We start from the raw sequence: 24,640 nt of genomic DNA, 5'->3' as shown, positions 1-24,640 counted from the left end.
CCTTCATATCTAGAAGTTAAGAGATGTTTCACCTGAGTACCGACTTTCTTCCCTTTTATTTATCCTTTCAGCAAATCTCTTAAGCAGAACATTGTGCTCACCTCCAAGCAACGGGCAAAGGCAACATGTGAGGGCTCCTACTCTAAGATAACAATGTGCTACTAAACTGTAAAAGAAGGATGAAGATGATGTGTCAGAGAGTAGGAAAATTTAGGAAAGATTTCAAGGACAAAGGTTTGTTTGAGTGGCATGACAAAAGAAAGAAGGTTTACTTGGGCAAAAAGAAAGGAAGGACTTTTTCATTCTAACCTGCATGGGCCTTCGTTTCCATCCTCCTGTATCATTTCCTCATGTGAGCAACAGGAAAGAAAACCAGCCACGGAGAATGGGCCAAAAGCTAGGCAATGCCACACAATGGACTCCTCACAGGCTGAGCTACGGAACAGGGATGATGCATAGAGGATCCAGAGCTAGTCAAGGTTTGAAGAGAAACATGACAAAACAACAAAAGCATCTCAGGAGGAGAGATGGATCATGGGATGGAGATTACTCAGCTAAGGACTCAAGGAAACGCTTTGAGAGGGAGAAGACACATCATACCAGGAGCCCTGGTTCCAACTGAGAAAAATATTTCAAGATAAGAGAAAGTATATGTAAAGGCTAAATGGGGCAATGCCATGTTGAAGGGGTGAAGCTACGGATTTGAAGCTGCTTTCTGTCTTCCCACAGGTCGCAAGTGTGTAGTGAAGGAGCTGATCTTAGAGGACAAGCAGAGGGGGTAAGGTGTATTTCAATATGTCCAGTGTCTGGCAGGACATGGTGGAAAACATTTAACACCAGACCCTTGAGTGCAGACAGGGAACTCCCGATTTTTAACGCATATTGATTTTAATGCTACAAATACTCAGTGTGGCAAGTTTTGATCTACCATTAGTCTCTGAAAACAGAGTCATGAAAAAAATGGTACCCATTGGAGAGCCAGCATAATCCTGCTCAGGGTCACCAGTGCACTTAGGCAAAAATGTTCAACAGTCACTGCAGGGGTAAAGGGTTGCATCAGTCTCTTTCTTCCTTACTGCTCAGCAAACGCTGTGTCATTCTTTACAACACAGACAGCGCCATGGCAGTAGGCGGATCAGAGTTTCCCTACTGATTGTGGTTTCAACTCCAGATCAAAGCATGAACCAGTTCTCATTCTCTCTATAAACAATCATATAAAAAAAAACATAAAAATAAGTGCTGACAGAAACCAATGAGTTTACAACAGTTTTATTTCTCATAATGTCCTGGGATGATTCTCCTTTAAGATTTATTATTGTTTTCCCTACCGTGAAATAGTAGCTAAGTGTTTTTTGCTAAATCAATTTTAAGCCTGCTTTGTTTCAGTGCTACTGTTGCAAGTACTTGTGGGCTGGCTACTGCCTGATAATGGCTCAAAATGATGATGCTCAGTCAGTCAGAGGAGTCAGTTCATCTCTTTGTTCTTTTTAAAGAAACTTCAGAGTGAGCTTTAGAAAAAAATCTCCTTCCAGACATATAAAAGCCTAACAATGTGATTAGACTCTACATGGGTAGTGATGCTAAGGTTGCTGAAAAATACGTAGAACACAGCCTGTCAGAAGGTAAGAAAAGCAAACAGTTCATATAAAGAATGGCTGAACGTCCCACTCTGGGGAAGAGGGAAGAAGAAATGAGGAAGAAACAGAATTAGAAGAGCAGTAATTTTTCACATGTACATCTCCCGCACAGACCTCATCCTATGCCTTCCTCGGGGCAAAGAGGCCACTTTCAGGCAAACACTTTTTACAATGATGCTTAAGGACACAAGAAAATACCTTTGTTTCCCCCATAGCAGTCAAATAGTCTTTCACATATATGATACCTCTCTAATCAAGACTTTCCAAAATATTGCATCACATTTAAAATATAATTTTACCAAGCTCTCACACAATCTACAGCAGCCAGATGGGCTGAGAAGGTCCTGCCCTTTAGCTTCTTGTCTTTTTAACAGCCCCAACTTTCCAACCACCCTGGCCTTCACCCAAGATATGCAAAGGTCTCTGCTGTCTTTCCCTGGGAATTTCCTTAAGTTAACAGAGGTGTGGCTCAGTTACTCCTTCTCAACTCTCAAGCTAGTATGCTGTCTCCAATGTTTCACCCACGCCCACTGGTGTCTAAAGAAATTCCTCCATCTCCCCTCCTCCATCATTCTTTCCAGAATTAGACAGCAATGCATCTAGTTTCACATCAGTTCATTGTTGGCCACCTTCTCCAATCATAACATAAACACTGAAGAATCTACAGTTGTGGCTCACTGAGCATCCAGGTGTGCATCAACTACAGATGTATTTTTTATGAAAAAAAAATAATAATCATGAAAGAATGATCCTAGGCCCACCATTTTGGCATCTGTGGTAGTTTGAATATGCTTGGCCCAGGGAGTGACACTATTGGGAGGTGTGGCCTTGTTGGAGAAAGTGTGTCACTCTGGAGGTGGGCTTTGAGACCATTCTCCTAGGCACCTGGAAGCCAGTCCTCTCCTGACTGCTTTCAGATCAAGAGGTAGAACTCTTGGCTCCTTCTTTAGCACCAAGCCTGGATGCTGCCATGCTTCCTGCCATGAACCTCTGAACCTGTGTGCTAGATCCAATTAAATGTTGCCTTTATAAGTGTTGCCTTGGTCAGAGCGTCTCTTCACAACAATAGAAACTCTAACTAAGACAGAATCCATTGCATCTAAAGAAAGCATCCAGCCACCATGATGCCACAATAAGAAATGTAAAAGATGGACTCATTCAAATGCATGTTTGGGGGTTCTACCTAGGCATAGGCAGGCAGTGAAACATTACTGAGAGAACTGGCCTATTTCTCCCTGTGGTTCTACAGCTATGTGCAGTACCTCAGGAAGTCTAGCACTTGAGTGGGGTCAACCTATCCTTGAGTTTCATTAGTTGCTTACTGTTCAACTAACATTTCCTGAGCACATACTATGTAGCAGTACTATGCTCAACCTGATGTTATAATGGTGGGAATTCAAAATCTCCTTAAAAGATTAAGCTAGAGAAATGGTTACAAAGAGAATGTTGCTGCCATTTGATATGTGTTGAAGCTGAAAACAGTATGATGGGAGCACCAAGGTAGAGAATGATCAACAGAAGTGACAATATGAACCATTGGTTTGACCTCATTGTGGGCCAATCATCAACAAGGAGCATTCCTGAAAGAATCTGGAAAGTAAACAAAGACAGGATGATTATCAGAGGGACCAGGCTATATACCCAGCTATTAAGCCCTGAAGATAGAAATAATAGGAAGCTCTTAATTTAGGGAATTATAATGCATGTTACATGGCACAAATGGTCACATATAGTGAGGAAGAATTGAAGTCTTACCAAAATATAAAAATGGCAGCAAAGAAATGAAGAATAAATGCTAACAAATCATAAGTACAAGATTAAAAATACTATATAAAATATAATTAAATAGAATCCAGCACCATGTTACAGAAATCATAGCATGACCAAGCAGTGTTCCTTTTAGGAATGCAAGTATGGGTTCAAATAAAAATATTTACAGAAAAAAATCTTAATATTAATACACTCATGTTAATGGATATTCTATAGCAAATTTAATATTAACCTTTATTTAGTACTATGAATATCTTGCCTCAGTGTCGAGGTGAAATGATCAAGATGTGCCAGTAAGTTCAAAGCCACCACTGTCATTATTATTAAAATTATAGCCTCTAAAACTGAGCTCCCCAAACCCTCAAAATAATTTTCATAAAATTTCAAAATTAAAGCTCATAATTTCAGTAGTTTACAAATTACACATGTTCGCAACTGGGGAACTTCAGGGGAGCAAGGGAGAGAAGCAGCTTTAAAAACAGTTTTCCCAAAGGCCAACGATACCTGAGTAGGAGCGGTAATGTCTAGGGAATTCACAAAGCAAGCTCTCATGCAACATGAAGCACACTTTAGAAATACAGAGCTTGAATCAAGCAGAGTATGCGTCTGTGGATGGAGGATTTTCTTCTGGATAAAATATACATGCAGTTCTGTATTTTTAAAAGTTCCATATTACGGAAGTGTTACTGATGTGAAAAAAATAAGAGTTGAACAATGTGGAAAATACTCTGTTTTTAAATATTCATATTTGCATTTTGCGATTAAAATATGATCACACCATTCCCCCTTCCTTTCCCTCTCCCATCACTTTCACAGGCACAGTGCCCTCTCTTGCTCAAATTCATGGCCTCTTTTCTCTTAATTGCTACAATTGTTAATTCATTGTTGTACAAAAATGCTTTAACTATCCCTTGGCTGTATAATGGTGGAGGGTCCACAAGCCCATCAAGAAAAGGTGACACACCTTGGGAAAAGGATGCAGCTCATTATGGTAGCAAGGAAAAGATACTGAGGTTACACCAAGGCCATGGTCATTGCTGATATAGCCAAAGAAAGGGATATTGGGTGTGTTGGAGAGCTTATGTATGAAATTTTTAGAAACTGATAGAATATTTGAATATGAGAATTATGGGAAGAGATGAACCATTTACGCAGAAAAAAATTCTTGCTGTGTTCTTTGTATGCACTAGCACTAAATTAGATGCTAGGCACCACAGATAATTAAATGAGAAGATGCATTTATTTAGCAGCCTCCTAGGAAACAGGAGAGATTAAAAGATGTGGTTTCAAATACAAGAAGTGATTTTAAGTACAAACAAACCAAAACACCAACATGAATTCTAATTAGCTGGAAATGGTTAAGAAATGCTTTCTAGTGAAAGAATAAGACACAAGAGAATCCAAATGTGTTTAATTAATGACGACGGGTGTAGACCTGCAGAGAAAAGGGGAGGAGGTAAACCCATCTCCGAATCTGGCTCAGGCTAAGCAAACATTGGAGCCAGAACACGATTAGATTAATGAGTAACTGGAGAAGCAAGAGGGACCTGGCAGTCACCTGCACTGCTCTCAGCTGTGGATATAAAATCACGAGGAGCTTCAAGCACTGTAGAGATCCTTATCTGTTCTTTCTGGTGTGGCTAGCTAGGACATCAGGAAATTCCCATGGTACTCCACTGCAAGTGCTGGCCAGGACCATCTCTGGGTACTGAACCTTAGCAGAGGAACCCTTAGCCCCAGTACTGACTCTTTCTCCAACCAAGCTCTGATACTAAGCCCCTAATTCATATTTCCAGACTAAACCTGAAGCTGCTGATTCCTCATTTGAATCTCCAGCCATCGTCAACTCAATCCTTCAGAATAAAGGAGCAGATTCTAACAGTCCTCTACAACGAAATAGCTTTCCAATCTGGAATTATTTTCTTCTATTTCTGGATAAGTAAAATTTAAGGGTCACATTCTGAACCTTGTTTCCTCTAAATTTACACCTAAATAATTTACTCTTGTAATTTATGCCTACATAACATTCTTCAAAAACAATATATCATACTAAAGAATGTAATAGACCACTTTGAAGAGTTTCTATGAAATTGAATCAGAACATTACAAGTTCCTCCCAGCTTTTGCAAAGAATCAGGTAAATACTAAGACAGGATTGTATTTCAGACTCTAGATGAAAACCATCCCTATATAAATATCATAAACTTAGGGGGGAAATGAACAATTCAGCCATTATCAAAACCATTCAGGAAAAGAAGAACTGTACTAGTTCCCCTCAAAGCTTTTTATTTGCAATTATCCTACAATTAAAGATCAGAGAAGAGTCAAAATTCTTGAATGGGGAAGTTATAACTAAGGGTTGCTAACAGGCCACAAGAGGTTTCATGTTAGTGATAATTTCTCTCTAACAAAAGCATAGACCGTTTCTCCTGACTTTGCTCTGAAGGACTGGATTATGTACAGGAAATTTACTACGGGCTAAGGGCCCAGCTAGAAGCTGACTTCAGAACTATGCTTCCTGTATTCAAAACACACAGCCTTGGCCTCACCTGGAATCACCAAATCATGCTGTTTTGACAGGATCTCAACAGATTTGAATGTGCATAGAAATATGAGAGGAACTATTCTACATCTGAATTACTTGAATACAGTCCATGTAACTCCAGCAGTGACCACACCCCAAAATAAAAGAAAAGCAAATTACTGGGCATAGTTGCAGCTACTAAAATAAAATCTTGAAAGGCAGGGCTTGGGCCCAGGAACAAGCATCTTACCAAAATTTCCATGGAATTCTGTGTACAACCATGTTTAAGAGGCAGTAGTGTCCAACATTCTACCCTACCCTGCTTCTAGAACCTCAGCCTCAAAAATCATAAAATATGATTCCAGGGCACAAGCTAACCCACCGGGACAGAAGGAAAGAGAGATCTCTATTCCTGTTTCTTACTATCTCACCTGCTTTTTAAACTTTTACATTTTATAATGTTTAATGTGCTAGTATCAAAATATATTTGTTATACTATGATATGCATGTATAGTAGATATTAAATATAAATAATTTTTCACATAGGAGAAAGTGTATGGAAATCAGCTTAATGAGATGTCACAGATAATGATTCTAATTAATAGCATAAGGGAATCTGTAATTTTCTTATTCATAAATTAAAATGAAATCTATGTCCAAAGTTATACACTCATCTACTGGTCATTTGTCAAGCTATAAGCCATTACTTGGTATCTATGAAATAGTATACTCCTGGCACTGGGAATAAACAGACCTGGTTCTACCCTACATCACTTTCAAACCAGACCAACCATCAAAAAAGTCAAGTCATCAGCAGGGACAAGATAAAGACTGGTTTTGTAAAACAGTGCATTAGGAATACTTAGCAGTAGCATGAATGTGGTCTACAAATAAAGATGAACTTCAAAAATGGATAATTTAGCCTCAGACCAAAGGGTAAGAAAATGGAAGAGAAATTAGGAACTATATCTGGGTCATGCAATAATAACATATACCACTGCTCATCTATGCCATAGCTAGAGGTTATCTGTAATAAATAAAAATGAATATTGGGTTCTCATGCCTTAAAAATATCAGTTGTGCTGATTTTTACAGAGCACAGTTTATACTTTTACTGTTTGTTTCTTTTTATTCTTCCTCCTCCTCTTCCTCCTCCTCCTCCTGTTTTGTTTGTTTGTTTTTCAAAAAGGGTTTCTTGGTACAGCCTTGGCTATCCTGAAACTCACTCTGTAGCCAGGCTCACCTTCATCTCAGAGATCCACCTGGCTCTGCCTCCCAAGTGCTGGGATTAAGGGTATTTGCCATCAACTCCAGGCTTCTTTTCTCAATCAGCTTTCCCATCTGTGTTCCCAATAAGATGTCTACAGCGTACTTACAAAGTAATGAGTGGCATCGAGTCCATCTCTACAACTGAACAATGGGGTTATTCTGTCTAGTTTCCCATATATTCATGCTGAGCTAGTTTTATGCAAGATACATTTGCACTCCTCATGATCTAATGTGTCACTCATGGACTCTTTTGCAATTCAGCATCTACTATGCAAGGACAAGGAAGCGGGGTGCTGAGCAGGTAGATAGAGTTTCAGTCTCATGGAGCTAACAGGAGACCAGAGAACAGTCATCAAGAGGAGACCACAGAGTAGTCGCCAAGAGGAGACACAGAGTAGTCATCAAGGAAGAAGCGTATGCATAGCTAAAGAGTCTGGCAGGATGAACAACTTTTGAGTCTCCATCCTAAAAGAAAGTATACAGAGAAGAGGACCAAATCTGTTAGGAAGCCAGAGAGGGACCTTGGTGGAAATTCTGCTGTATCCTTTCAATTTTGCTATTTTCTTCAGTGGGAAGACATCGAGCTTAGCACAGGCTGACTAGACAACCAAAATCATTTGATCAACTTTAAAAAGTTCTTCCACATATTGACAGTTTTAGAATTAGATACACAACTCCTATGTCTTTTGATCATATTCATATTACTTCCTCCTCTCACTCCCACAGAGTCCCCTTTCTTTCTTCTCAAAGGAGAGACCTCCCATGGCTATCAACCTGCATATAAAATTGCAATGGGATTAGGAGCTTCTTTTCCTATAAGCCTTGACAAGGCAGCCCAGTTAGGGGAAAGGGATCCAAAGGTAGGCAACAGAGCCAGAGACAGTCTCTGCTCCAGTTGCTAGGGATCTCACATGAAGACAAAGCTGCACATCTGTTACATATGTCTAGGGGACTTAGGTCCATCCCATGCATGCTTTTTGATTGGCAGTTCAGTTTCTGCAAGCACCTATGAGCCTGATCTAGATTTTCAAAAGAATGAAAATATCAGAAGTATAACAAATATATTTGGCATTTCCTACTCTATTTCTATTCTCTTCTTTCTTCCTCGAAGACAAATGATTATCCTTGATTTATAATAAATTTAATTACTAAAGAGTGCAGTAAAATTTATATTCTATAATTATACATTTATATACACATGTTAAATAGTAATGTAATTTAAACAAAGGCAATGTACTAAAGTCTTACAGCTTATCTACCAGTAGGTAATCATTAAGAGGCTAACATTATACAATTTTACTACATGTAATTGTTGTTGCTACAAATTATGTGATATTCTTTCATTTTAAATGTATGTGAATAATAGTATTTTATATATGACCTTTAAGTTATGTGAATCATGTTGTAGAGTATATAACCTTTAAAAATTGATCATTATTTTCTAAATTAGTGTTTTAGGTGAGCACATAAGGTGGGCATGAAATTTTCACATACTCTTTGCACTTGCTCCCTTGTGTTTCCCCCTTCTGTGTCCCCCTTCACCGGCCAAGTTCTTGCTGTCCTTTACCCTCACACATCCCTCTCTTTGCCTTCCTGCCTTATGTATTCATCAGCCTTCCTTTTTCTTATACAGTACTAGGTCTTCAGGGGATGAACATACAATGCTGCTGGTCGGCTCACTTTGAACAGTGTCCTTATCACTGTTATCACTTATACAGCACTTCCAACTCATGGCTACCATTTAAAATATTTCACATACTTCTTTTTGATTATGGAGATTATTTTGCTATCTCTTGTAGTTTCCATGTAATTTGAATGATTTTTGAAATAAATGTGAAATAAAAATTATTAGGGAAGAGCAAGAATGCTGGAACATTTTATTAGCTACTGTGTTTAATAAAACATTTTACCATAATTTTTCTTTTTCCAATATTAGTGCAATAAATTTACTGGTTATTTATTCCATATCTTTATTTTGAAATTCTGTGTACAATTTCTGTTACTTGTTCCTCTGGAAAACCTCGTCTACAACTCCATTTTAAAAACTAAATTTGAGACTGTTTGATTTCTAAAACCAGTCCACTTAGAACTTTTCAAGGTGTCACTGTCTTAGATTTTTGTATTCTATCCTTTTGTGCTTTCTATAAAAAATTTTATCTTTTCCTATTCCATTTTCCACCTTCTATTTCCCATAGAAAACAAAATGTGCCTGCTGTCTGATCTCCAGGTCCAGTTAGAAAGGGTCAGATATCTGTGCACATAAAGATGTCCCCTCCATGATTAAAATGGTTCGATTAAATACTTAAGAATTAGTAACAAAATCTTGCTAAGAGAAAAGGGGAAATACAAAATTCTATGGTCACTAAACATAATATGATTACAACTATATAACATCCAACGGTGTTTGATTTGAAAGATGTTCATCCCTTCCGTGTCCTCTGAGCTACAGTGTCCTCTTCGGCTGTGGGCACCCTGAGGCTGACCTAGCAACACATCACTCACTGATTTCAGCCTCAGCCATCCCATCTGCAGATGCATCACTCAATAAGTCTCTCTGAGCTCCCTACACCCTACGGGGTTCCCAGCAGTGTTCATGTGCATATCCTATTGTACATACAGGGTGGTGGGCTGTTTATATGGAGTGTGCCCACAAGATTCTAAAGGCTGACAATTCTCACATTTACATGGTGGCCCAAGAGGAGACCCAGGAAAGAGATGAGCAAAGGCAGGCTACTGTCAGAAATCCCTCTGGTTTGGCAGAGGTCAGGCCTCATTACAGAGGCTAACTGCTTCCCTGAAAGTCTACTCCGTTTCATGTTAATTTAACTTGTGCGCCTGCATAGACACACTGAGGAGGACATTTATTAAATATGGGTAGGGTACTGTTCCTTAGCTAAAACTGACAGCTAACATGAGCTGTCATTCTTACCTTGTTCATGATGGTCTTTCACCCACCTGTCCTAGCAGTGGGCTTTTGCTGAATATCGAACATGACATCTTTCCACTCACCCGAGATAATGTTTTCCCTTCCCCTCAAAGCAACAGATCTTAGGTCAACCAGCTTCCTCTTTACCTACCAGAAATCTGCTCTGGAAATAGCCTTCCTTTCAAACAGGGAAGGCCTTGGTGGGAGAAAGTTTAGTAGGAACAGTATGGAGCTACAGATAGTGAGGTGACTTCTTTTAAATCATCCTCCCGCCGAGGCTCTATGTTTTACTTTGTAATGAAATGGAATAAGTGAATTCAAGGAATCACTAAGAAAATGGAAACAGGAAATCCATGACAAAGGGCTGGATACAAGGTAGAAACTCAGTTCTCAGGGATTTTCAGAGGTTTATGCTTAAGTCTTTAACACAAGAAGTAAACACTATGGAAAATGCTTTCTCGTCCCCAGGAGGCCTGCACTTATTGCATTAGCAGAGTGTCTTTTGCTGGCCTTTCTGCCTCCTCCCTGCTGCCAAATTGGCAGAATCTCCTCTTATCCCAACCTTCTGTTTCTGGGTGAAAAATGATTTTTGAAGTAAGTTTGGCTTATGCTACACAAAGGCTTCTCGGGGACCTACAGCTTCCAGGGTATTAAATAACAGCTGGCAAACCCGAAAATACTAGTAGTAAACAAAGCAATAACAGTGCTTCAGAATATCTCTCTTCTGGTTATCATAAAGATTCTGGGCTTGGGGGATCCAGATCGTTACTGTCTCTCTTTAGAGAAACTGCCTACAGAGAGTGATTTCAACATAACAGCTCATTTGGTTGTTTACTATTATAGGTGACCTTTGATCTATTAGGGGCCTGCAGTAAGACAGAGCCTATTGATCTGTCCTTCTGGTGACCTGAGGTCAGTGCTTCTAACTGCTCTGAGAACCCTGATGCAAGTATCAGCTAAGCTTTGTTTGACTCAGGTGGTCTCAGATCCAACGGCTTTGACAAACGGAGATAGCAAAACTTGGTCTTCAGAGTTGCAGAAGTTTCTGAGATAACTTCCCATTTACGAGCGAGACAATTTAACTGCTACTACAACTAAGGATCTGACATTTCACTGAATTATAAGTAATTCAAAGACCTAAAAGTAGATGACGTGTTCTGTACCTTAACTATTCAAGAATTGTTATTGAATTGTTAAGAGTAGTGGCTTAAGAATCTTCCAACTCCTTTTTGAGAGTTCACTACTGATTACTGGCAAACTTATTCTCTGTTTTGATGGGCTTTGTTGTATATTTTTCTTTGAAAATGCATTCAGGACTTTCATAATTTTGTACATCTAAAACATGAGGCATTCTGGGATATGAGGGCCATGAGCGCACTGAGCTCTGAAGCGTGGGCCCCTCACAGATCTATCTCGCAAGGCTGCTGGTTATTTTTTCCATAAACACAAGATTCATTAAGTATTTTGCATAAGAAAAGGAAAAATAAGATTTAAAATCATATTATATTTTAGAAATCATTTTCCTGCTACATTTACCAGAAAAAAGAAAGCCACAGTCAGCCAGCTGGTCTCCATCCAAGCAGCCATCAATGGCTGACTGTATGCTGCCAATACATGCCACTAGGCAGTAGGATTCTGGTTGGGAGAAAGATGAGAAGGGTCTTGCCCTTTTACATCCTATTTAATTGTCAGCTCACCCTTGATACCAGGGCTAAAGAGCATTCACTACTTTTTAATATCAGATCATTAAAAGATGTTTGACATCATTATTTACAAAGCAAATATGACCATCTCATCCTCATTAAGGAGACTAAAACTTTAAAAAAAGTCAGATATTAACAATTGCTGGCAATCCATGGAGGCAGAAATAAACCCTCCTATACTGCTAAAAGGAATGCAAATGGTAGCCACTTTGGAAAAGATTTTAAAAGTTCCTTGTAACCCAACATAAAACCTAAAGAATTAAAAACAGATGTTTAAACAAATATGTGTACCTAACCCTTATTATCATTGCTATTTATAATAACCATAAGGTAGAAACAGTCTGGATAATCAACAAAGAAAGTGTATTATATTTGTATGGTAGAATACTATTTGACTATATTTTAAAAATGAAATAAGAACATGTTCTTTAAAAGTGGATGAACCTCTCTCCCCAAGCCCCAAGCAATGGGCAAACAAACGCCTTGTTGGTGATGGTGCTCTTACATCAGTCAGGGGCAGAGCAGATGGCAATCCTTTGTTTATCCTAGCTTGATGTCTGGCTTGGTGGCCAAAGCTGTCTTATGCCTAGGACCATAAAAATCAAGTCAAATCCAGGCAGCACAGGAAGAGGAAGGCAGACAAAGACCTGCAGACCACCATGCCACCCAGACCTGCACTTCAACTCATGACCCAGGTGAGCCATAGACAGCTTCTTGCCACCACAATAGGCATGGATGGAGAATATTGCCCAGGTGCCTGCTGGCTGCATGGCCCACCTGAAGTGGGAGCCACTACAATGTGCTAATGTGTGCTCATCACATGGGACAGAAAGAGAAGAGGAACAACTTGAACATTATGATGAGAGATGGAATTGGAGGCTCAAGGGTGGAGAGGAGTAGCCTGCTATGAGTGACCAGCCCTGCCACCGGGGGCCGTGATGAGGTCCCAGCTGGAGCTGTCCTTGTCTAAGTCCATGGCTAGGCAGTAGCAGGAGTTGGTGTGTCTGTGGCTCATATTACCACTAGAGAACACAGGGATGTCCCTGGTTGGGGAAGCTGCCAGAGACCACATGAATGTCCAGAGGCTGTGCAGAACTGGTCCTGTCCATCACTGGACGTGGCACTTTGGAAAGCTGGTCCCATCTCTCTCATGGCTGGCAGCACTCAGGGGTGGACCCTGTATCTTGCTCAGGAAATATAGTGGATATGGTTTGGGTGATAGAGAAGCAGAAGGCTAGTCCTGAGGGCATGAGTGTGGGCAAACTAACCCTGATTCTAGTGTGTGATGGGGTGGCATAGGCAGGGAGGTGATATTCCTTGCCAACTTTGGCGGTCAGGAAAGCTACCCACAGGGTCATGAGCTTGTGAGAGCGGACCCTATTCCTCACCAGCAGCAGCACTCCAGAGAGCAGGCCCTGTACCTTGACTGGACAGCACAGCAGAGCTGACCTTGGTGATGGGAGGGGACACGGATGAGTCAGCCCTAAGAGAGAGCGCATGGGAGAGCTGTCTCCACCACTAGTCTGTCACTGGTTGCATAAGTACAGAGGTAATGCTTTGTACCCCTTGCCTCTTACCCCCTGTGGCAGTCAGGAGAGCTGGCACCAGGGTCATGAGAATGAAGATCCATCCCTGTCCCTTACTTGATAACTGCAGCACTTGGGCGGTTGATTGGGCCTTGTACCTTGCCTGGGCAGCAGAGTAGAGCTGGTCCTGGTACAGGGGAAGCAGGCGAGCCAGCACCAGGACAGAGTGAGGGAGAGCTGGCCTCACCACTCATCTGCTGTGGGTAGCCTGGGTTCAGTAGTGATGCCCTCCACAACTGGGACCTCAACACCTATGGCCGCTGGGAGAACTAGTACTGAGGTGATGAGAACCGGTGAGTTGGCTCTGCCCCTCCATGGTTGCAGCACTCAAGAAAAGCAAGCCCTGCCTCTTGCTTGAGCAACAAAGTAAAGCTGGTCCTGGTGGAGGGGGCACAAGTGAGCCAGCCCCAAGGGAATATGAGCTGGAGAGCTAGCCCAGCTCCACTTGGGAGAGGGGGATGCTGAAGCTTGACTAAGCAGCACAGTGGAGCTGGCTCAGGAGGTATGGGTACTGGGTAAGCCAACCCCAAGGGCAGGAGAGCAGGAGAACTGGCCCTGATTCCGCTGATGGTAGAATTGAGTGGCCTAGTCTGAACAGTGCTGAAGAGCATAACCTGGTGGTGTGGATGAAAGAGAGCTGGCCTGCTGACCAGCTCAGCTACCACTGAGGCCCAGATCCAGGGCTCTGAATTGGCCCAAAACTGATATCATCTGTGAAGGGTTGGGATGTGTAAAAGGGCCAGTCTTGCTGGTCCAAAATTGCATGTGGGATCTCCATGACATAGGGCAATAATAGGATAATTGGGAGGAGGCCCAATGAGGATCCAATATCAATGGTATCACAGAAGACAAAGATCTTGAACCACACCAAATGACTCATGGCAAGAACATTCACAAGTGAATATGTGTGGACAGACAAGATATACTGTGTGACACATTATGACATCTTCAGCTTCCATGATGAGATGTCATCTATGCTTTTTGTTATTGATGATGGTGGTGGTTTTTTGGTTTGTGTGTTTTATCTTGAGGGGATGTTGCAAAGGCTAAAGACAGATATGAGGGGATGGGGAGATGAGCAAGATGGATGGGTGATATGAAGCTCACAAAGAATCAATAAAGTTTTCTGAAAAGTGGATGAATCTTGAAAACATATGCTAGATGTAAAGAGCCAGTCATAAGAAGAATGTATGAATGCATTGAAGTGAAATGCATGGAAACGTGAAGTGTATGTAGGCAAGAAGTCAGTATGTAGGGTATGAGGAGGCGAAGCTAAAACTTAAGTTTTTTTATTGAGAAAATACATATGTTCTAAAGGGGGTGGTGCTGTTTGCACATATCTGTGAATATAGGAATCATGGTTGAACTATAATTCTAAATGGGTAACTATGTAAATAAACTAGATCTCAATGTCATTATTCAAAAAGAAAGAAGAAAGAACAGAAGAAAGAAAGAAAGAAAGAAAGAAAGAAAGAAAGAAAGAAAGAAAGAAAGAAAGAAAGAAAGAAGAAAGAGAGAAGGGAGGGAGGAAGGAAGGAAGGAAGGGAGAGAGAGAGAGAAAGAAAGAAAGAAAGAAAGAAAGAAAGAAAGAAAGAAAGAAAGAAAGAAAGAAAGAAAGAAAGAAAAAAGAGAGAGAAAGCAATGGGATGACTCCTGTCTCAGTACATCAGTGACTTCCTAAAACATGCACCTGCCACTGTCTCTAAACATTTACACTACTGTCTCTGTGAATTATTGTGCTATGTCACTTGTGTATATGATTATGGTCCTATGAGCCTTAAAGATAGATGTAGCTCCTTCATCTTTGCTATCCTGAAGTTCTTGATAAACAGCCATTTATAAAAATGAGCATTTATATTGAAAGTATTTTATAAGCTTTTGAGCGGCTGGGTCATACATTAGTTGAAAACTTGTATCATGTAGAAACTACAGCAGATGAGGATGAGAGAGAGAGAGACAGACAGACTTAGCGACTGCCTATGACACACAGAGATGTGACTAATAAGTCGCACGTTGCCCACTGTCTTCAGCTCTTACCTGGTCTCCTTTAAGCTCTGAAATACACTCTGTGCCTTTCTACCCTGGGGCTTTTGCATGTGCATTCTCCTGCACTACCCTCCACTCATGGCTTGCCTTCCCACATCTCCTCCTCAGGACACCTTCCCTGTGGCCCAGGAGATTACAGACCTTGCACTAAGGGACTTCATAACTCCTTCCACCTTTTCTTTGGGCTGTTTGTCACAATTTGCAATGACATTTACTTGCATAATTAAAGTATCCCCCTCCCCCAGCCCCCTCCCCATGTACCATAAAGTCAGTGAGAACAGCAAGCCTGCTGCTTTCTTTGATGTGCACTGGTATGCAAAGCTCAAGTGCAGGTCTTGGTACTGAATAAGTACACAGTAAATCCTTCTGATGGATCGATGAATTGAGTTATTAGTGGCCAATAAATAAGGCAAAATGCACAAGAACCACCGTGGGAACATGAGTACCACCCCATACCCTGACAATGTATGAGGTAGATTTAGTATGAGGTAAATTTAGTTTGAAGAGCAGAAATAGAAGGCCAATGAGAGTACTTGGCTGACTGGATTCCAGCAGAGTCTGAGAGCTAAATTCCTGGAGCCTGCAGCAGGCCAAGCTGGAGGTAAACTCCTGGGATCCTGGAAAGCTCGTGCAGATGGTGCTGCCTGTGGTAGAGATTATAAGACGACGGTATGAAGCATAGCCACATGAAGACAGCTGCCTAAAAATGGAAACCCAGCTTATTATGCAGGGATTTTCTAGATTAAAAGCAGAAAGCCAGTAAAATGCCCATCATGTCAATAAATGCTGTCAGAAACTGAGACGCTGGTACCCGAGCACATTCATAGAAAGAGCCACACTAAAACTAACCAAAGCAAAATGTTGTAGAAAGGATCTAGAAGAAACTAAAAGGAGACAGTGGAATAGAAGAGACAGTGGCATCAGCCAGACCACTGTCCCAGAGCAGAGTATAAGGACAAGCAGGAGCCTGTCATAGAAGCCATGCTTTTGGTAAGGTGGCTATGCCTCACACCCAGGTGTATGCTATGACACACCTGGATTAGCACAGGGCATTTTAAACCACACTTATCATTTGATTTGTAAAGCAACATACATGAACTGTTGGCACACTTACATGGCACATGAGAACTTAATATACATTAATTTTGAAATAATTATTATTGCTGTTAAGCCCACGGTTTTATGTGGCATCGTACTGTTTATTCCAAAACCACATAGACAACATATGTTTGTATGTCCTTGAGAGTATTCTAAGCAACTGAGTAAAAGACACACTGATCAAAACACATTCCAGATGGATTAAAAATGTAAAATGAGGTAAATGAAACCATAAAAGTAGTCGAAAATATGTATATTTTTATATACATAATGCATTTAAGCCCTGTATAAGCATAAATGCAAAGGAAAAGCCATAAACCACAAAGAAAAAAGTAGATATATTTGACAACCCAAAAAAGTAACACTTGCACGTGATAATAGCTACTGCAACCAGAGAAGCAACTGGCCAAGGGGAAAATGACAGCTAACTGCAAATAGACAAGTGGTTTACATCTCAAAAACGCTTACAAACATACAGAAAAGAAAAAAAAAAAAAGGAGGCCTATACTATCAGCAGAAAGGTCTTTTTTTAATGAGCATAACATCTTGGACCTTCCAATCCAATTCTTAAAATGCTGAGGCAGGAGGATTATCACAAATTCAAGACTGGCCTAGGTTGCAATGAGTGTAAGTTTGCCTGGCTTACAGAGTGAGATCCTGTCTCAATAAAACAAATAAAGATAAACTTTAAAAAATTCCTTTTTATTATTTTGAATATTTTTTTAGGTTTTCATTGCCTGTTTAATGAAAATGTTCTAAATGAGCCCACATACTCACATGTTGATGGTTAAAGTATAACATTGGCAATTAGTTTGGTCTTTCTGGGGACTGTATTTAATATTATAAATGTGTGAGCATATACACACACACTCTATAAATTTCTCTAGGATAATTTTTTCAGAACTGAAGCTGCTTGATCTAATGGTATGTAGATTTTCATTATGCATTTATAAGATAGTGATATTTATATATTTCACTGTATGTGTATCTACAAAATGTATTTAAATGGCATGCAAAGATGCCTGGTGGTGGTGAAAGCCTTTAATCTCAGCACTTAGGAGGTAGAGGCAGGAAGATCTCTATGAGTTCTACGCCAGCCTGGTCTACAGAGAAAGTTCCAGGACCAGACTGGGCTACATAGAGAAACACCTGTCTTGAAAAACAAAACAATAAATGGTATGCAAAACTTAAATATCTATAAAAATGTATTTTTCTATATTGTACTTTATAGCTATCAAGTATTAAGGTATCCATATGATATGTGTGACTTGGAAATCATCTTCTGAAAAATTATCCTAAAATGAGAATTAGCCTCTCTGAAAGGTTCATTGAAATAATACTTAGAATCATCACAGAATATCTAAAAGTTAGTCATTAGCAAAGTGCTAAAAATATAGCATCTGTATTCATACCAACAATTAATATCTAGAAATCATATTAGACATATGTATATGACATATTCTATACAGGTATTTACTAAGTGGAAACAAAAATAAAATATTACAGACATCTAAAATAATACTGCAAAGATAGACTATGGAGAATAGGTACAGCCTGATCTGACTGGTGTAAAACAAGAGTGTATGTTTAGCCACATCTGTGCACATCTCCAAACAGCAAAATCCAATTATCATGGTGGAATGGTGGTTATTTTTTTCCATTGCCCATATTTCTAAATTTTTACAGCATTCAAAATACATTTTGAAACATATTGAGCTTGCATTTTAATTTACTAAAAGGAAAAAAATATTAATTAATTCTATATAACTCTCCTAAAAGTTTAAACCTAAAAAGAACACAAAGGTTTCCATAAATTCTATGACAATAGCTATGTCCACTCTTGAATCATTGCTTATGATTAGGTTCATTTTAGAACTGGCAGCAGGTCCCACAGACCATAATTTTATCATAACATTATGGGTCTAAAAAAGGTGTTTAGCACATGAAATTCACACAGATTACCAAAGAAATATTTATCAACTTCCTATGCTTGGTGAGATCCAAACCAAACTAGAATCCAGACTCACCCCACTTAGTTACCGTCCAAGGAAACCTATTTTCCATAGACCACCCAGCTGTCTCCAAATGACTGTAACATTCAGATTGTGGTCAGTCAACAAAGGCTTTACAACCCAACTGGATAAGAGCAAAACACATCTGATTGATTATTCAGACAAACCATATCCATAGAGGGGAAACTGGGGACACATTAGATTGAACTAAAGGAGTGGATGAAAAGCCATGTAGGAGCACAGCCTTGGATAAGACTCACCAGGAGAAAACCCCCACTAATAACCCAGGACAGAAAAACAGTCTCTGAGTTCCCATTTGAAATTCTATGAAACAGCAGGAGATTCCACAAAAGCTGTAAAGAAATAATAGAAAGCTGTCTCTCTACAGTGATTTTTCCCAACAGGTTGTTAACAGGACTAAGTCCCTGAAAGTGATTTCAGTATCAGTCTTTCTTGTGGAAATCCCGGGATTCACTGCTTTGCTTATAAAGACAGAAAGATCTGAAAGGAAGCCATGCAAGCAGTGAGTGGGCCCTTTTCTCTTTCCACGGGGCCTGTAAAGTTTCTCCCACACCTTAACCTGGAGCTCTACACAGGTCCTGCCACCCTGTTGGATAGCAATTATCCCAGACCTAATTCTTTACACTTGTTGCCACCTTATGCAACTTGGCTCCATTTCTCACTCAAATAGTTGCTTTCTAAATTGTTAAACAATCCCATCTGGGTCAGGAAGGCTCCTTTGGGGGGGTTTGGAGCCAGCACCTTCAGTCCCTATAGGAAACCTTCTCCAACACAGCTCATCTCGGATCTCCAAGTGACACAACTAAACTTTACAACCAAAATCCATTTGTACAGATGTCCAAACATCACAGGAACACGCAGTATATAAAGTCGGAAAGCACGTAGAGCAGCGACGGGGAAAGTGACAAACGCTGCTTCTATGTTTCCAGACCGGCTGGCCAGATGTTGTTCTCATCACCGTGACCCTTCCTGAAGGCTCTGGAGGCTTTGCAATCTGGCACTCACTCTCCATACTCCAATAACCAACCAAACAGGAAGCTAACACTAACCTTCATATCCACTATCCCTCTCTCCCTCCTGCCAGGTACCCTCACTTCCAACACCACAGCATGAGGGCGAGCATGTTGGGAAGGAAAACACAACAGAGTGGTTGCTGTAGTGTGTTGACCAGGGGTGGACAATCTTAAATAATATATCCTCTGTACTTAAAAAGCCAGGTGTCTTTAGACTGTGAAGTGACCAAAGATAATAAAAAGGCAAACTATAGTGCAGAGCCAATAGATGTGTAGCCAGTGAGTCCATCCCACACACAAGCCAGCAGAGCCCAGAGCCAGGGTTCAAATTCAGGCCAAGCTTCAAATCATCGGAAGTATGAGCCCATCTGGAAAGCTCCTGGGGTGGCCAAAGGTTTTCCTTGGATGGCATTTGCCACTACCTGTCTTCAAGGAAGAGTAACTGTCAGCAGGAGTCTGCAGAATGTTAAAAAGCCAGGGGAAAGGCAGCCCCTGCTCGGGGGAAAGACATTCGCAAGGACAGAGATGAAATTGAGCAACTGGAAAAGTATGAACCTAGTCGCATTGGCTAAAGCCAAGTGCGTGAGACTCAGAGAAATCTTTTAAGTAGCAACATGCTTGGAACCATTAGATTAAGTAAAATGAATTTGTAAAACTAGGTTGGCAGTAGACATCTGGTTTTTTTTTTTTTTTTTAAAGGACAGATGGAAACTATGGAAGTCAGAAAAGTCTTCTAATCAAGACTCCTGCTAAAGGTTAAAGGCAAGACCGAAGGGAAATTTAAAATTGTGCAGTAGTCACTCTTCTCTGGGAGTCAGCGATCAGGGAGTCAATACCGAGCACATTTCAATGTGATAGATTGAGGCTTCACTCAACATATGATGTTTTTAAACATTCCTTCAGACAAGCACTTCCCCTGCAAGCTTAGTGACCAAGAGGTGACACTAAAGAACATGGACCTAAAAGCAGAACTACAAAGGAATCAGCCCAGAAGCTCCTGGGATAAGGGGATTTTTTTTCACTCCGGGAACAATTCATGACAGTGTTTCCCAGTCCTTCTATAACATGCCTCTCAGACTTAACTCAGCTTACACACAAAGCCATTCCTAACTGAGCCAGGGACACAGCGGTACAGTAGGAAGTGTAAGCTCCCACGGAAGTCCTGTGCATTGAGAATAATCAGGGTGAACATCTCCATTTACCCAGCAACTTCTCTGACAGACACATAATCAGCACAGGCCTCTCACTGGTGTTCTTAAGTCGTTGTAAAATCTTGCAAATCCAGGTTATAACCTGAATTCTCTTGTTTATGTTCTTTTGGGTTATCCCCTACCTTTAAAACTTGCAACAGTCTAGACCACAGTTTTAAACATTACAAACATTTGTTGAACATCTACCCTTTGCAGAATTTGTATGTAGTGTTTTAGATGTATTATTCCACATAATCACTACAAGTATCTTGTGAAGAGAAGGTAATACCCTCTTGTACACTTTAGAGATGAACTTGAGCCCAGCTAGGAAGTCTTCTATTGTATATAGGAAGGACAAGGGCAGGATATGAGTGAGCCTCAATTTTAGCTGTTACACCAAACATCAACACACCAGAAACTCAAATGTGTATGAGCTCCTAAACTGAGCACCAAACATATGTCACGAAGCTTCCAGCAGACAAGGCCCACAGTGACACGAAATGCAAAGGAATCCCATTGGAAAACAGCCTGGAGCAGAACTGCCTGGATTTAGTGTTTAATGACAAGAACACAGGAGAGAGGAGAAAAACACCTGGGCCGGGGTTGGTGTTGGGTTTCTATTTTACTTCCGAAAAAAACTGAATCTAAGTCCAAATTACATAACACTCCGAATGGCTTGCTTAGCCAGTTGCCTCTGTTCCAGTTTAGTCTCCAGAGGATGTCAGGCTGAGCTAGACGCTAGGGTTTGGCAGAAATCGGAGTCTGCAGGAATTAGCATTGCAAAGTCCAGAGGATATGGTGACAAATTAGTTTGCGGATGCAGCTCAGTTAATAATTGTCCCAATTAGCTCCTTCCAATTGAGATGAAAATTCTGTATGTCACCTTGCCCTACTGACTGCTCATGTATGCTCAAAACTCAGAACTCTAAGGGAAAGATTTAGTCTCCTTATGATTCGTGTCTCACACATCAAAACAACTACTGAAGTCTCCAATTCCTTGAAACCTCATGCTTGGGATTTGAATATCAGTGTCTGCCATCTTCAACTTTGTGGCATTCACATCTTTTAGTTAATGAATGGCAATAAAACAAAGGCAAATAAATTCAGATTATAGACCACAAAAGAAGCTAGATAATTGGGTAATTGGGTTAACAGACAAACCACTGGTGTTAGCAATTCACGAAAGAGTTGTGCAATAGTTTGGATATAGAATGTTCTCCAAGGTTAATGTTCTAAATGCTTGGTCCATTGTTCCTTGCCACTATAGAAAGGCACTAGAACTGTTAAGAGGCAGGGCCTACTGAAACAGATGGACTGTAGGTTCTCTCTCTCTCTCTCTCTCTCTCTCTCTCTCTCCCTCCCTCCCCTTTTCTCTTCCTCTTTTTCTCTCCTTTCCATTAGTCATGATATAAGCCATACCTTCTGCTTTCTCCTCCATCCTTCTACATCTTAACTTTTGAGCTGTTTTTTTTTTTTTTTTTTTTTTTTTTTTTATTATTAAATCTAGAACTCACCAATTCACCTGAGCTGGCTGGTCAGTGAGCTCGAAGGATTTGTTTGTCTCTGTCATCCCCACTGTGGGATTGCAAGCACACGCCACTGTGGGTGGCTTTGTACGTGGGTGTTGGGAATCCAGACTCAGACCCTCGTACTTGCATGACAAGCACATTACCCCAAAAATGGGGCAAGTATTTTATTTATTCACAGAACATTGAATAGCAAAACTTTTAAGGAAAGAGAAACATTGTCTCTGGTGAACAAAATGAGACTTGGTTTAAAAGTCATGAAATTCAAGCTGAACCAGGAAAGATTGGTAAAATCTGTAAAGACAGAAGAAGAGCCTAGGAGAAAGGCTCAAGGCTCAATACAGCCTGTCCTCACCTTCAGCCTGTCTGTATTATTGAACCACAGGTTTGAGAAATGAACTGTTTATAAGTAAAATTAGACAGGATATATTTGAAAACAAATCTTGGAGGCCAAGTTCAAGAATTAGGAATTTGTGCTGTAAGTAAGGGGGTCATTTAAAGGTTTTGATGAGAGGATCCAACAGATCACCAGGCACAGAAGGTTGATGAAGAAAACTCTCTAAGATTTTGATGCCTGCACAACTCCCTCACCCACTCCTATCCCTAGTTCATATGCTGGAAATTGAATCACCAGTGAAGTAGTGTTGGGAGCTAATCTGAGGCAATGAGTCCAAGGAACTCTGATTACATGAATTGATTGATGTCTTATCATGGGAGTTGATTCATAACTGCAACAGAGGCCTTGTGACCTCATAGGATTTCCTGCCCACCTGTCCTGCTTTCTACCATGGAGTGGCCAGCCGTGTGGCCTTTGCCTGGTGCTGGAGCTATGCTCTTAGGAGGACCAGTTTCCCATTCCATGAGCCAAAGAAGCTTCTCTATCACTCTCTACTCTGCTGATATTTTACATTTTCTCTTACTGTTTTCAGCATTGTGGAGTAGGCACTGAACTCAGAGGATCCTAACGGAGCTCCTTTCCCCGAGAAGCTGGAGCTGTTCCCCCATTGCCTATGTCCTTTGTTTGTTCGTTCGTTTTTTTTTTTTTTTAAGATTTATTTATTATTATATCAAAGTACACTGTAGCTGTCTTCAGATGCACCAGAAGAGGGCGTCAGATGTCATTACGGATGGTTGTGAGCCACCATGTGGTTGCTGGGATTTGAACTCAGGACCTTCGGAAAAGCAGTCGGTGCTCTTAACCACTGAGCCATCTCTCCAGCCCTGTTCGTTCGTTTTTGTTTTTGTTTTTGTTTTTTTCCCACTCCCTGCCTTCATGTGCAACAAGCATCTACCCCAGTGTATTTTCTCCCAGATCATCTCCAGGAATCCTTAACCTTTACAGAATGGCTGAGCTACTGTAGCCCCATCATTATCTCTACCTGTTCTAAAGTCTGGGACACAGCCACAATCCTGGGAATTCATTCTGTACAGGGATGACTCCAGCTACAAATATCCACCTCACCCCCAGCTCTGAGCAGTAAAGTTGGAGATTGGGCTGGAGTGAGGAGAGTAAAGAGAACAGGGCAAATACCATCCAAATTCTAACAGTTTTAAGATTGGGATGGGGATAAGAAAAATAACATCCCTGCATCTATAGAGCCAACTTGAAAGTTATAATGGAAACTTATCAAAGTAAAGCTTATAAAAGTGGGCCAGGTCTAGCCTTCCTCTTGGCCACCTCCTCCCCATGACCCACCCTGCTCTCGGAAATCCTATGAAGTCACAAACAATATGCTTACATGGTCTGGATACAATTCTCATGAGGCCTGACCTAAATAATGAAAGTGGGCAATAATAGCATCCACCAGGAGAGAATTACTAAATAAATTACACCTGTTTATAAATGACCCTGGCTTGAGTATTTTGGTATAGCAATACAAAACCAATTAAGCCTAATATTCCATTGGATTGTCCAGATTGTGATGCTATGGCTGCAGACAAGGCTCCAGGATTTGCTGTCTCCAGTCAGCAAGGGTTTGAGCTCTGTGGGAGGGAATGAAAGCAGTAAGGAAAGAATCCATCAAGAGAGCTGAGATGCTGGGCCCCATTACACGTGATCGCGTGCTTCTCAGCTATCATCTTGCCGGGTCCCACAGCTTCTCTGAGAATAGTTCTTACTTGTCCCACTTCCCACTGTGGAGAGCTTAGGCAGGTCACCTAACTAAATGGATGGACAGTCGGTGCAGAAGTCGTCTGTGTAGTCTTTTAGATGTTGTAACTTGTTGAGGGAGGTGTGAAAAGTAGGTGGAGCTAATTATAATCTATAAGATTCCAGGAAAAGAGCCCTGGGGTAGAGACAAGCAAATTCTGGAGGCTTTC

At 40.7% G+C, this 24,640-nt stretch overlaps 1 protein-coding gene and 1 non-coding gene across 2 annotated transcripts in view; one reads left to right on the top strand and one right to left on the bottom strand.

Moving 5' to 3' along the window:
* Positions 1-24,640, bottom strand: part of Bmper (BMP-binding endothelial regulator) — a 262,140-nt gene that overhangs the window by 26,752 nt on the left and 210,748 nt on the right. The window lies entirely within an intron of this gene.
* On the top strand, positions 12,285-12,428 carry LOC115487292. Its single transcript, XR_003948482.1, has one exon. It is a non-coding gene; the product is annotated as a small nucleolar RNA SNORA48 (small nucleolar RNA).

The sequence above is a fragment of the Mus musculus genome, chromosome 9 (assembly GCF_000001635.26).
Source record: "Mus musculus strain C57BL/6J chromosome 9, GRCm38.p6 C57BL/6J".
Taxonomy (NCBI): domain Eukaryota; kingdom Metazoa; phylum Chordata; class Mammalia; order Rodentia; family Muridae; genus Mus; species Mus musculus.
The sequence above is the reverse complement of the archived record's forward strand: the minus strand, read 5'-3'. Positions and strand labels throughout refer to the sequence as shown.